This window comes from Triticum aestivum, chromosome 4A, assembly GCF_018294505.1.
Source record: "Triticum aestivum cultivar Chinese Spring chromosome 4A, IWGSC CS RefSeq v2.1, whole genome shotgun sequence".
Lineage (NCBI taxonomy): Eukaryota > Viridiplantae > Streptophyta > Magnoliopsida > Poales > Poaceae > Triticum > Triticum aestivum.
The window spans coordinates 655,810,961-655,821,642 of record NC_057803.1 but is presented as its reverse complement, the minus strand read 5'-3'; the positions used below and the strand labels follow the sequence as shown (position 1 = coordinate 655,821,642).

The 10,682-nt window shown below is 47.5% G+C and overlaps 1 long non-coding RNA gene across 3 annotated transcripts; it reads right to left on the bottom strand.

Moving 5' to 3' along the window:
• Positions 1-4,844: 4,844 nt before the first annotated feature.
• Positions 4,845-7,830, bottom strand: LOC123087900 (uncharacterized). 3 transcript variants are annotated; one of them, XR_006441580.1, is made up of 4 exons: positions 7,225-7,830; positions 6,329-6,420; positions 6,112-6,214; positions 4,845-5,346 (listed from the first exon to the last, which is right to left on the bottom strand). It is a non-coding gene; the product is annotated as an uncharacterized lncRNA (long non-coding RNA). The 3 variants fall into 3 exon arrangements; XR_006441578.1 differs by lacking the exon at positions 4,845-5,346 and having other exon boundaries at positions 5,357-6,214; positions 7,225-7,580; positions 7,664-7,830; XR_006441579.1 differs by lacking the exon at positions 4,845-5,346 and having other exon boundaries at positions 5,357-6,214.
• Positions 7,831-10,682: the final 2,852 nt, after the last annotated feature.

Genomic DNA, 10,682 nt, shown 5'->3' with positions numbered 1-10,682 from the left:
TATTTACTTGCTTTGTTTTTTACTTTGCCTTTACTTTTTACTTTGCATCTATTTATCAAAAATACCAAAAATATTGTCTCTATCAGATCTCACTCTCGTAAGTGACCGTGAAGGGATTGACAACCCCTAAGCGTTGGTTGTGAGTTGCTATCGTTTTGTGTAGGTACGAGGGACTTGTGCGTGGTCTCCTACTGGATTGATACCTTGGTTCTCAAAAACTGAGGGAAATACTTACGCTACTTTGCTGCATCATCCTCTCCTCTTCGGGGAAATCCAACGCAGTGCTCAAGAGGTAGCAGAGCTCGACCCGCCACAGACCCTGAGATTGCATATGAGAGGCTGCGGGAATAGCGGCACGCGGGTTGATGTCGATTTCCCAGCCCCTCATGTCATGTATCTTCGTCGCGGATGGAAGACCTTCGCTCATATCCACAGCCTGACGGCGGGACTAGTTTTCTATTTCAAACTAATGGAGAACGGCCTGCTCTCCGTCAAGGTCTTTGGAGACTTTGGAACTCGCCTAAAGTGTCGCGTGGAGAGCTCCTCTGATGACGAAGACTCTTCCTCGAGCGGGAGTGACGAGGAGAACAACGACAACGATGACGAGGGTAGCAGGCGGGAGGATGATGGGTCCGACTAGGCATCAGACCCGCCGTACCTGGGCGGCGCCGGCAGCAGTAGCATCTGCACCTGGCCCCTTCTCCCGATGGGGCCAGCTGCTTGAACTTCTCGGGGTTGCCTCCTTGGGCGGCTGGGGTGGGGAGGCCGGAGAAGGCGAAGAAGGCGTGTGGCGGGCCGTCAAGTCGGAGTATGATGGCACCGACGCCATCGTAGTGTATTGACGACCCGTTGCCTCATCTTCCAGCTCTTCTCCCGGCACCATCATCACCAGCCCTCTCCTAGGCGGCTGCCAATATGTTCTCTTGGTGCATTCTGCTGCTCATACCTCGCCTAGGCGCTCCTTTTTCCCCCTTGCTTTCTTGTTCCGTTTCCTAGGGAGAGGGACAAGAAGGGGATTACGGGCATCTTATCTTTTTTTAGTTTGTAAGCCTATGATCCTTAGTTCAATTTAAAACTTGTAATCCCCTTGCTCATGTTTACATTATGTATGAATTCTACCTGTGTGGGACGTATTAATGAAAAAGGGTGCTTGTCGGGTTCTTTGTGTGTGAGCGTAGCCCATACCAAGGAACTAATCCTTGTTATTTTTAATATAAACATTGTCGCCCGGCAACAGGCCTTGTCGCTCCTTTACTTCATCCGACCACACTCACACTTTCGGCGGAGGCAGGGGCGAAGTACGGTTAGGCCCTATGCTTGCTTCCTTGTCACCGCGGCTACAACCAAACTCCGACCCTAGAAATAATTCTTGGGTATAGGAAAAGGGAAGCACGGTAGCCTAGGAATAAAACGAGGTTTCATATGCCCCAATTCCATACGGAAACGCATAACAGGGGATAAAGGACTTATCTGAATCTGCATCCTTCGGCAACCTTGGCATGCCGGGGTTGGACCCTTGTGTCTTCAGCCCCCGACAACCTTGGCTTGCCGAGACCGGAGCGCCGGCTCATTCTCCTTCTTCCAAATAGCTCATCAGAAATGTCCATGCACCCTACGAACCAAAGAGGACGGAAAGGAACAGAGAGACGCACACTCGACCTCTATGCTAGGGGTTAGTCGCCTCTAAGCACTATCAACCCTAACCGAGGGAGGGACTCAACCAAGCATGCATGCTATAACTTAGGGCGCCAGCCCTTCATTTATTTATGCTCAGGGTCTGCGCCTGGCTTTGTACATAGGGTTACATGCCTTGCCGGCAAGGCTTGTACAAAAGGTGGTTTGCCGGGAGGCCCGGAAACAACACCTTATTAGTAAAACTTACGAAGATGATCGATGTTCCAGGAGTTGCTCAATGGAATGACACCTTCGGTCTCCAGGCGGACTGCACTGGGCCTGGTGACTCGTATTACCTGATAAGGGCCTTCCCACTTTGGCGTCAACTTGTTGGAATTCTTGGCTGATTGAACGCGCCGAAGAACAAGATCGCCTTCCTCAAAGCTTCGGGCATGAACCTTGCGGCTATGGTAGTCGCGCAAGGCTTGTTGGTAGCGTGCTGCTCTCGAAGCCGCCCGAAGACGATCTTCCTCGAGGAGCATTGCGTCATCTTGCCGCAATTGCTCTTGCTCAAGCTCGTCATAAGCGAGCACTCAAGGTGACCCGTATATGAGTTACATGGGGAGAACTGCTTCTTCCCCGTATACCAGGGCAAAGAGTGTCTGGCCGGTGGCTCGATTTGGCGTCATTCTGATCGACCAAAGAACCGTCGGCAACTCATCAATCCAGTGCCCTCCGCTCTTGTGCAGCCTATCAAAAGTCTTTGTCCTTAGGCCTCGCAGTACTTCAGCATTTGCCCTCTCCGTCTGGCCGTTGCTCCGTGGGTGTGCCACGGAAGCGAAACAGACCTTGCTGCCGAGGTCTTCGATGTATTGCATGAAGGTGTCGCTTGTGAACTGTGTGCTGTTGTCGTGATGACCCTGTTTGGTGCACCAAAATGGCAGACTAGCCCCTTGAAGAATTTGACGGCCGACTGCGTTGTCACCTTCCTGACTTCTTCCACCTCCGGCCACTTTGTGAACTTGTCGATTGCAACGTACAAGTACTCAAAGCCCCCGACAGCGCAGGGGAAAGGGCCCAGTATGTCAAGCCCCCAGACCGAAAATGGCCAGGAGAGAGGGATTGTTTGAAGGGCTTGAGCTGGTTGATGAAGCTTCTTTGAATGGAACTGAGACGCTTCACACTTGGTTACTAGTGCGATCACATCCTGGAGGGTAGTGGGCCAGAAGAAACCTTGTCGGAAGGCCTTGCCGGCAAGGGCCCTCGACCCTATGTGGGAGCCACAGATGCCTCCATGTATCTCTGCCAACAGCTCCAGTCCTTCCTCCCGGAGAATGCACTTCAATTTCACACTGTTTGGTCTTTTTTTGTACAGAACATTGTCAACGAACTGGTACATGGCAGACCGACGGGCTACTTTCTCTGCTTCTTCCTGCTCCTTGGGAAGCTCCCCTGTTTGGAGGAATCGGAAGGTATGTTGTGCCCATGCCGGAGCCTGGGGCTCGACGGCAAGGACTAAAGGCATCTCTTCTACCATGGGAGCGGCTGTCTCTATGGCCAGGGCTTGACGCCCTGTCGTAGTCGGTTGCCCCACGACAGGCTCAGTGTCCACGGCAACATCTTCGCCGGCGGCTCCAGGGAGCTCGGTGGGGAAGTACTTGCCGGGGCCTGATTTCCTTCTCTTGTTCTGCTCTGTTGATGGTTCAACGGAAGGTTGAGTTAACCGGAGCACAAAAGTACCTGGTTCCACAGGTAGCTTGTGGGCAGCGCGCTTCGACAGGTAGTCGGCGATGTCGTTCTCCACTCGGGGGACATGCTCCGCTTGTATCCCGTCAAAACGCTCCTCCAGTTTCCTCACCTCATCTACGTAGGCTTCCATCAACGGGCTTTAATAATCCTTATTGACTTGTCTGACGACAAGCTGTGAGTCACCCCTTACGATGAGCTTCTTGACCCCGAGGTCTGCCGCGATCCTGAGACCGGCAAGCAATCCCTCATATTCAACAGTGTGGTTCATCGACATCTCCCTGGGAAAGTGCATCTAGATTACATACTTGAGGTGCTCTCCAGTGGGCGTGACGATCAGCACACCAGCATCGGCGTCTTGCAGCGAGAAAGCCCCGTCGAAGTACATAACCCAGTTGCGACTTGTTTCCTTGCCGGGGAGAGCGGTCTCCTGGATCTCTTCGTCGAGCGTCGAGGTCCACTCTGCAATGAACTCCACCAAGACTCGGCTCTGGATCGTTGAAGTACTTTCGAACTTCAAACCAAAGCTCGACAGCTCCAAGGCCCATTCCACAATCCTCCCCGTTGCATCTGGGTTATGCAGTATCCCTTGCAACGGGAGGCGGGTGGCGACGGTGATCTCGTGCGCTTGGAAGTAATGACGCAGCTTCCTTGAGGTAGGAGGCCAAAGAGCAATTCCTGCACACCGTAGTACCTTGACCTAGCCCCCTGCAAGAGGGAGCTAACGAAGTAAACCGGGTGCTGCATCATCTTCTTCTTCTGCATCACTTCACCTAGTTGCGGAGGCCCTGTCTCGCCGGCGTCAGACTCTGCCGGGTGCTTTGCCTTGCCGGGACTAGGCCTTGCCGGGGGGAGCCCCGGCTCACCATCCGCCAGTCCTGCCGTTGCCACTACCCCTTTGTCAACCTCCCTCTTTGCCACTAGTGCAGCGTTGACCACTTGATTCATTGCCGCTAGATACAGTAGCAGCAGCTCTTGTGGTTTAGGCGCAACTAGTATCGGCGTGGAGGAGAGGTATTTCTTTAAGTCTTGCAGCTCTGCTTCGGCCTCTGGGGTCCACTCCATTGGGCCCGCCTTTTTAAAGATCTATCTATTATATACTTAAAACAGAAGTAAAAGAAGTGATCACATTGATCCACATAGATTAAATTATGCTAGCCATCATTTTCTTATACTAGTCGTCACCCGTGCAACTTGCACGGGCTAGCTATTTTTCCTAAGCAACAACAACAACAAATCATTCAGATGGTTTAGGAAGTAAGTAAATGTCAACAATTTTCAGCTTGAATATCAACAAAGTATAGTTAAACCAGAATAGCACTCGTTCATTTTTTTTCATGTTGACTAAGTTATTTTTAGATTCTCAGTTTTGACATGTGTTGAAAATAAGGTGAGATCCACCTTTTAATTTATTGAAAGGAAAGTGAATGGCCTCTGATGGATTAGTTCCCCCTTGTAGATAACAAAGGAGTATAAGTCAAAACATCCTTATAAGAGGTGAGTAGTGGCCATAACATGGCAAAAATGTGTCCTAGTTGGACTGAAGACAAACAATCAATGGCCTATACGACCCTATGATCTCTCAGCTCACCATGTATGCAAAAGGAAAATTAATCCATTAGGTTCATGACATTTCAGCTCATATTTTTTCTTATAAGAGGGATTATACAGTTTAATACCCTATGATCTCCCAGCTCAGCATGTATGCAAAAAGAAACTTGATCCATAAGTTTCATGCCATTTCTTCTCATATAGTTTTTGATATAAGAGAGATTCTAGAGTTTAGTAGAACACGGCGTGCATAATTATGAGTTTCCTGTTTTTCAGTACTATTTATTTTGATTTTACTGTACACGAGGGAGCATTTAAACTCTTGTGCAAAACTCCATGCTCGAAAGAAATAACCTTATTGCCTCCATCTGCTAACTTCTGATTGTTCTGATTTAGATTTTATACCAACTCATGTAGCAAAAGAATATAAAAACCCTGTCACAGAACATAGTTCAGTGTCAATGTCAACAACAGTATATGAAATCCAGAGGTACATACAAATTATGATCCTTCGCAGCTATTGTTATTGTTCCGTAACAAAACAAGAATCGATTGAGCTGAATAATCAATACATTTTATTGCTGCATGCAGAGCGGTGCATAAGCACACTTGATGATTGCACCCTGTTATTGTTCACTAAACTTTGTTCTCTCTCTCAAATAATGTTATCACAAAGATTATTTCATTATGAGTCTATGTCCTCTGCCTATAGCTTGCGTACCTGACTCCATGGGATAATATAGCACCTTGCAACATGTGTGATAGTTCAATGATTACTTCATCTTTATAGGCCCAACTTAATGTCAAATCCATCAAAGAATGCAGCATATGCCCTGATCTCTTCCCTTTTTTATCTCCTAGCTAGGGTACTACCGCATCTGAGTAAATATCCATAACTAAACAACATGTTCACAGGCAGATTACAGAGTCACCAGAATACTTCCCTCCAAAGCAATTCAGCTATATGAATCAAACAATATGATTTGTTTTTCTCTTGTCATACATATACCAATTGGTTATGCATATCCATGCAAATATCTCTTAATTGGAATGGAAATTTAACACACTTTTGATTTGAAAATTGAAACAGAGCATGGCTGAGCACTCGTGAATTAGTTAGAATGCTTCACAAATCCTGTAAGTTGGTGAACTAAATTACGACGACTACTAATGCATGCATAGCAGAAGATGGTAGACGACCTTTTTGGGAAAATATATTTGAACCATCTTTATAAAAAGTTGAAACGTCTTGGATCGAAGTTCATCTCAGCAGCTGGGTAGAAGTCAACACATACAAAGCAACCTGAAAGAAAAACCTGGATGTGAACTCATCTAGATTTCAGTACTGAATATGTCCCAAACTCCCAATAATAGTCAAGAAGACGGCGTTGAACTGGTTGGTGAAAAATCATTGTACCTGGCACCTTGGGTGAGTTTGCGTGTAAGTTCACACACATGCAAGAATGGTGTTTATACTTTCAAAGATTTCATGATCAAGCTTGATACCACCTGACACCGAAGTATATAAAACATCGATTTCAGCAAGGTGCAATAAAATTAAAATACCCTTTATACGTATACCTTTTGAGTTGAAGCATAGTATCATTGTCCTAATAAGTTAGAAGCTTATGCTAATTTAGCATGAGGATAGACTGAATTTTCAGTTTACACACGTGATGCTTATGCCTGTCAGTGCATGTGCTGAAGCAGCCAAACCAACATCTTCAACCTAGTGTTAAAACGTACAGTGGAATCATGTGGAGGATCTTCCACATATTTTCCCTATATAAGAAGTCAACTACAGTATGGCGCATTCAGTAAAGTATTTGAAAATAAGTGACATGCACCTCGAAATTGCGTTTGCTTCATGCAACTACATGGATATACATTACAGCAATCTCACTACAGCAAAAACATTGTAAGCCGTGTATGTTTCATACACGGCAAAAGCTGTTTCAAACTCGGCGAACTGTACGCCGAGTGTTACACTCGGCGTATAGCACACAGCTTACAACCGGTCGGCTTAGTTGGTTGATCGACTAAAACCCGCATAAAAGAAAATGACTGCACACGTACGTCACCATCGTCATAGTTGCCATGATCAATCTCCTAGAAAAGGTGTCAAATTGAGCAGAAGAATCAGTAATGAGAGACGTTGTCTGGTTAAATAAACCGCGAACTCCAAAATAACCATGAGGTCTTCTCTGCTTGTCTATAATACATGATCACCAAAGTGATCATAAAGAATTATAGATACAATTGTAAATCTTTAAGGAGATACAGTTGTAAATCTTTGAAGATTTGAGCACTTACCTGAGTCGACTATTGTTGTTTCTATTATTTCCACCTAGAGGGCATGACTACCATGATTAGTCGCTGACTAAATATTCCTCGTCTCTGGAAGCCAGATGTGCTTGGCATTGTCTAATTCATCCCAAGAAAATTACACTCAACTCGTGCTAGCAGCAGCGACATATGCTTGCACAGATTGCCATCTGATTCTCTGCGAGAAAAGTTGGAGAATATAGGAAGCGGTGGCACCTGTAAGGGGAGAAGGAGGCGAACTTAGATCTGCAATAGAGATAAGAAACATGAATCTGCAAGATAGAAAAGAAGGAATAAGCGGAGGAGGGGAACTTGGATCTGCAAGAGAAATAAGAAACATGAATCTGCAAGAGAGAAAAGAAAGAATAAGTGGTTGCGCTATCCTGCAGCGACGGCCTCAAAAACTGAGAACGACGCTAATAGAGACCTGATACAGAGAAGATGTGGAGGAGGATGCGCTGCTCGTGACAGCCGTTGCTCGATTGGGCAGCGTGGTAGGTTCAACCAAGTTTGATGGATGGAGATCGAGAGAACAACAGAAACTTGTCCTGGAGGTTGATAGAGCTATGGAGTCGTAAGATATATTGACATGAATGGTTCATTGATGCCTCCAAGAAGAGTTTTCTTTACGTCAGAGTGTTTCATAGAGATACGTGAGCGCTTGGGACACATGAGAGAGATAATTCAGTTTTTTTTCTCACTGGAGAAATAAATGAGACGTGAGAGATTGAGAGAGTTTATTTTTTGGGAAATATTTGCGCGCGGCGCGCCGGCCGTACGTCGAGCCGGTCGCGTGCGAGGCGTACGATCTAGCAATATCGCACGCACGAGGAGGCACATACCTCAAGCACGCACCGCTCCATCCCCTTCTTATCTCTTCTCTCGAGCAAGCACAGCCACTCGTTACTTTTCCCCAAGAGTTGACCCACCACGGTCCCTCTCTGCCATGGCCAAATCAAGCTCATGCACGCCTCCAGCCACCGCCCTTTCTCCGATGCTCCGCCGCACTTTCTGTTTCCTCCCAATCCCTCCGCCATGGAATCTACCACGAGCTGCCACAAGACCGGCTGGGCACACGAGACGGAGGAAGGGCCGCGGTCTCGCGTGCTCCAACGGTGGCGGCCGGACGGTGGCGACCGCGCCGCGGGGTGCTGGAACCGGGCTGACGCTCGGCGAAATAGCTGCAACCAGCGAAATCATTCCTGTGAGCTTACGCACCCGGGTACTGCTATCCTGGACGTGCATATTCTTTGGGATGTGCGCCACATGGAACAGAAAACACTAGGGGTCATGTTTGCTGGCAGAGGATTACAGACGTACATGGCCGTGATCGGCCTAGTTGGGCTAGGAGCACAAAAGGACAGATGCATGTGGGCTTGGAAGCAGGCATCTCCAGAAAGAAGACAGAGGAGTCATCCGCAGTCGTCCGGTGACAAATTCTCCTCCGTGCTCCTGTGGAGCTAGCTCGGCGGCGGGGGTAGCGGATGAAATTTGAGAACGAGAGAAGAAACGAGATCTGAGGGGCAGCTTCACTTGCTGGAGAGGGAGCAGGGGAATCATTGGCCCGTCCGGGTGTGGGGAAGCAGATTTGGACGCGCATCGCGGCGAGCCATCTCCGGCGCCATCAGCCGTTGGCAGGGAGGAGGTAATTACGAGTCCCAATTTTCTTTGGCAAAGCCACTTATGCAGATGGGAGTTAGGGGGTTGGGCGGCAACAGGTTTGATTTTATCCGTATGTTGCTTAGCTTTTCTATCTGCGTATTGCAGAGTTATCCGGACCGGATGCGGAGAGCTAAATCTAGGTTCAGTTCCAGCTGCCTCCGTCAACATGCAGCTAATCATACTTCCATGGCCAGATTGAATCATCACGCTTCTGGAAGAAATAATCAGCGTTCGGGAATCTGAACAAGATCTTGTAAATCAGCAAGAAAAATGTTTGATTCGTACCCAATGGCATCGAGCTGTGCCGTATCGATGGGGCAGAGCTCCTCGCCATGGGAGCGCTGACTGACCATGCCCTCCTCCATTGAGCGAGTATAATGGGAGTGAACAGAGAGGGACGCTGCAGCCTCGATCGAGGGTGTCACGGGTGTGCTTCCAGTATATTTTTTTGCTGGCACAAAAAAACAAACATGTGCAGAGCCTAGTACGTCCAAGACTCCCTACGACGACGGTCGCCGTAACATCCATCCGCCATTGTAATCGGACCAGGTAACCGAGCATAATTGCTGAGCATCTCGAGGTAGGGCGTCGGAAGCCAGCGGCCGAGATAGCGCGACCCGGGTGCGTAGGCTCAAGAAATCCACTGCCCTGCAACCAGTGCTCACGCATGCTGGAACCGGCCACCGGGGGTGCTGGAACCGTCATCAACTTTTGCTACAACCGGCGAGTTTTTTTGCTACCATCATTTTTTTTCTTCATTGTTCATGAGAAATTGGCGGGTCTTTTTTGCTGCAACCGTGATCAGATTTTGCTACGGCCGACGAGTTTATTTGCTACCACCTTCCTTTTCCTCATTGTTCGTGAGGTCTTTTTTGCTACAATCATCAATGATTTTTGCTACAATGATCAATGATTTTTGATACGACCAACGAGTTTTTTTGCTACAATCACCAATGATTTTTGCTACCAACATCTTTTCTTCTTCATCGTTCATGAGAAATTGGTGAGAACTTTTTTGCTGCAATGTCATCGATTTTTGCTACCACTGACGAGTTTTTTTTTTGCTACCACCATCTTTTTTCTTCATTGTTCGTAAGAAATTGGGGGGAAAAGCTGCAATGAGCAGGGGCTTCGATGTTGCCAGCGAGGATGTGAGCAGAGACTACCTGAGCAGGCCCGGCGGGGTGCTGTGACGGCTTGGGGCGGACGGGGGGAGGTGTGCAGCGTCGCTGTGATTTGGAGACAGAAAGAAACGAACGTGGGGTCGAGAAGGTGGGGACGAAGAAGGGAACAGATCGAACGGCTGGACGAGCAGGATCCGACGCTCAGGGTACGACCGGCCCAAATTTGGGCCGGCGCACCGGCGCCTAGCACTCGCCTTATTTTTTTGGAGAGATTGAGAGAGTTGGGTCACGGGAGAGATAACTGAGTTTTTTTCATGTGAATCAATCTAAACCATAAGTTTTTTTCCTATGAGCCGATCTAAACTGTAATAATTTGGTCCCACTAAATTAATGGCTGCTAATTACTGATTAACATGGTAATTTTTTGAAAGTCTGTAATTAGTATAGGTATATAGAGGTATAGATAGATAGATATAGATTAACGGCTCAGATTTAATATTGTAACGTTAGATACAAATATTGTTGTAAACAAACAATTAGGCTGTCACGTGCAAATATTTTTGACAAGATAATAGAACTAACTAGGAAGGAGCGCTATAGATTAGGCAAGAAAAAAAGTAATTTAGAAAGAGTAAACCGGAGATAAATCTGCTTGCATAT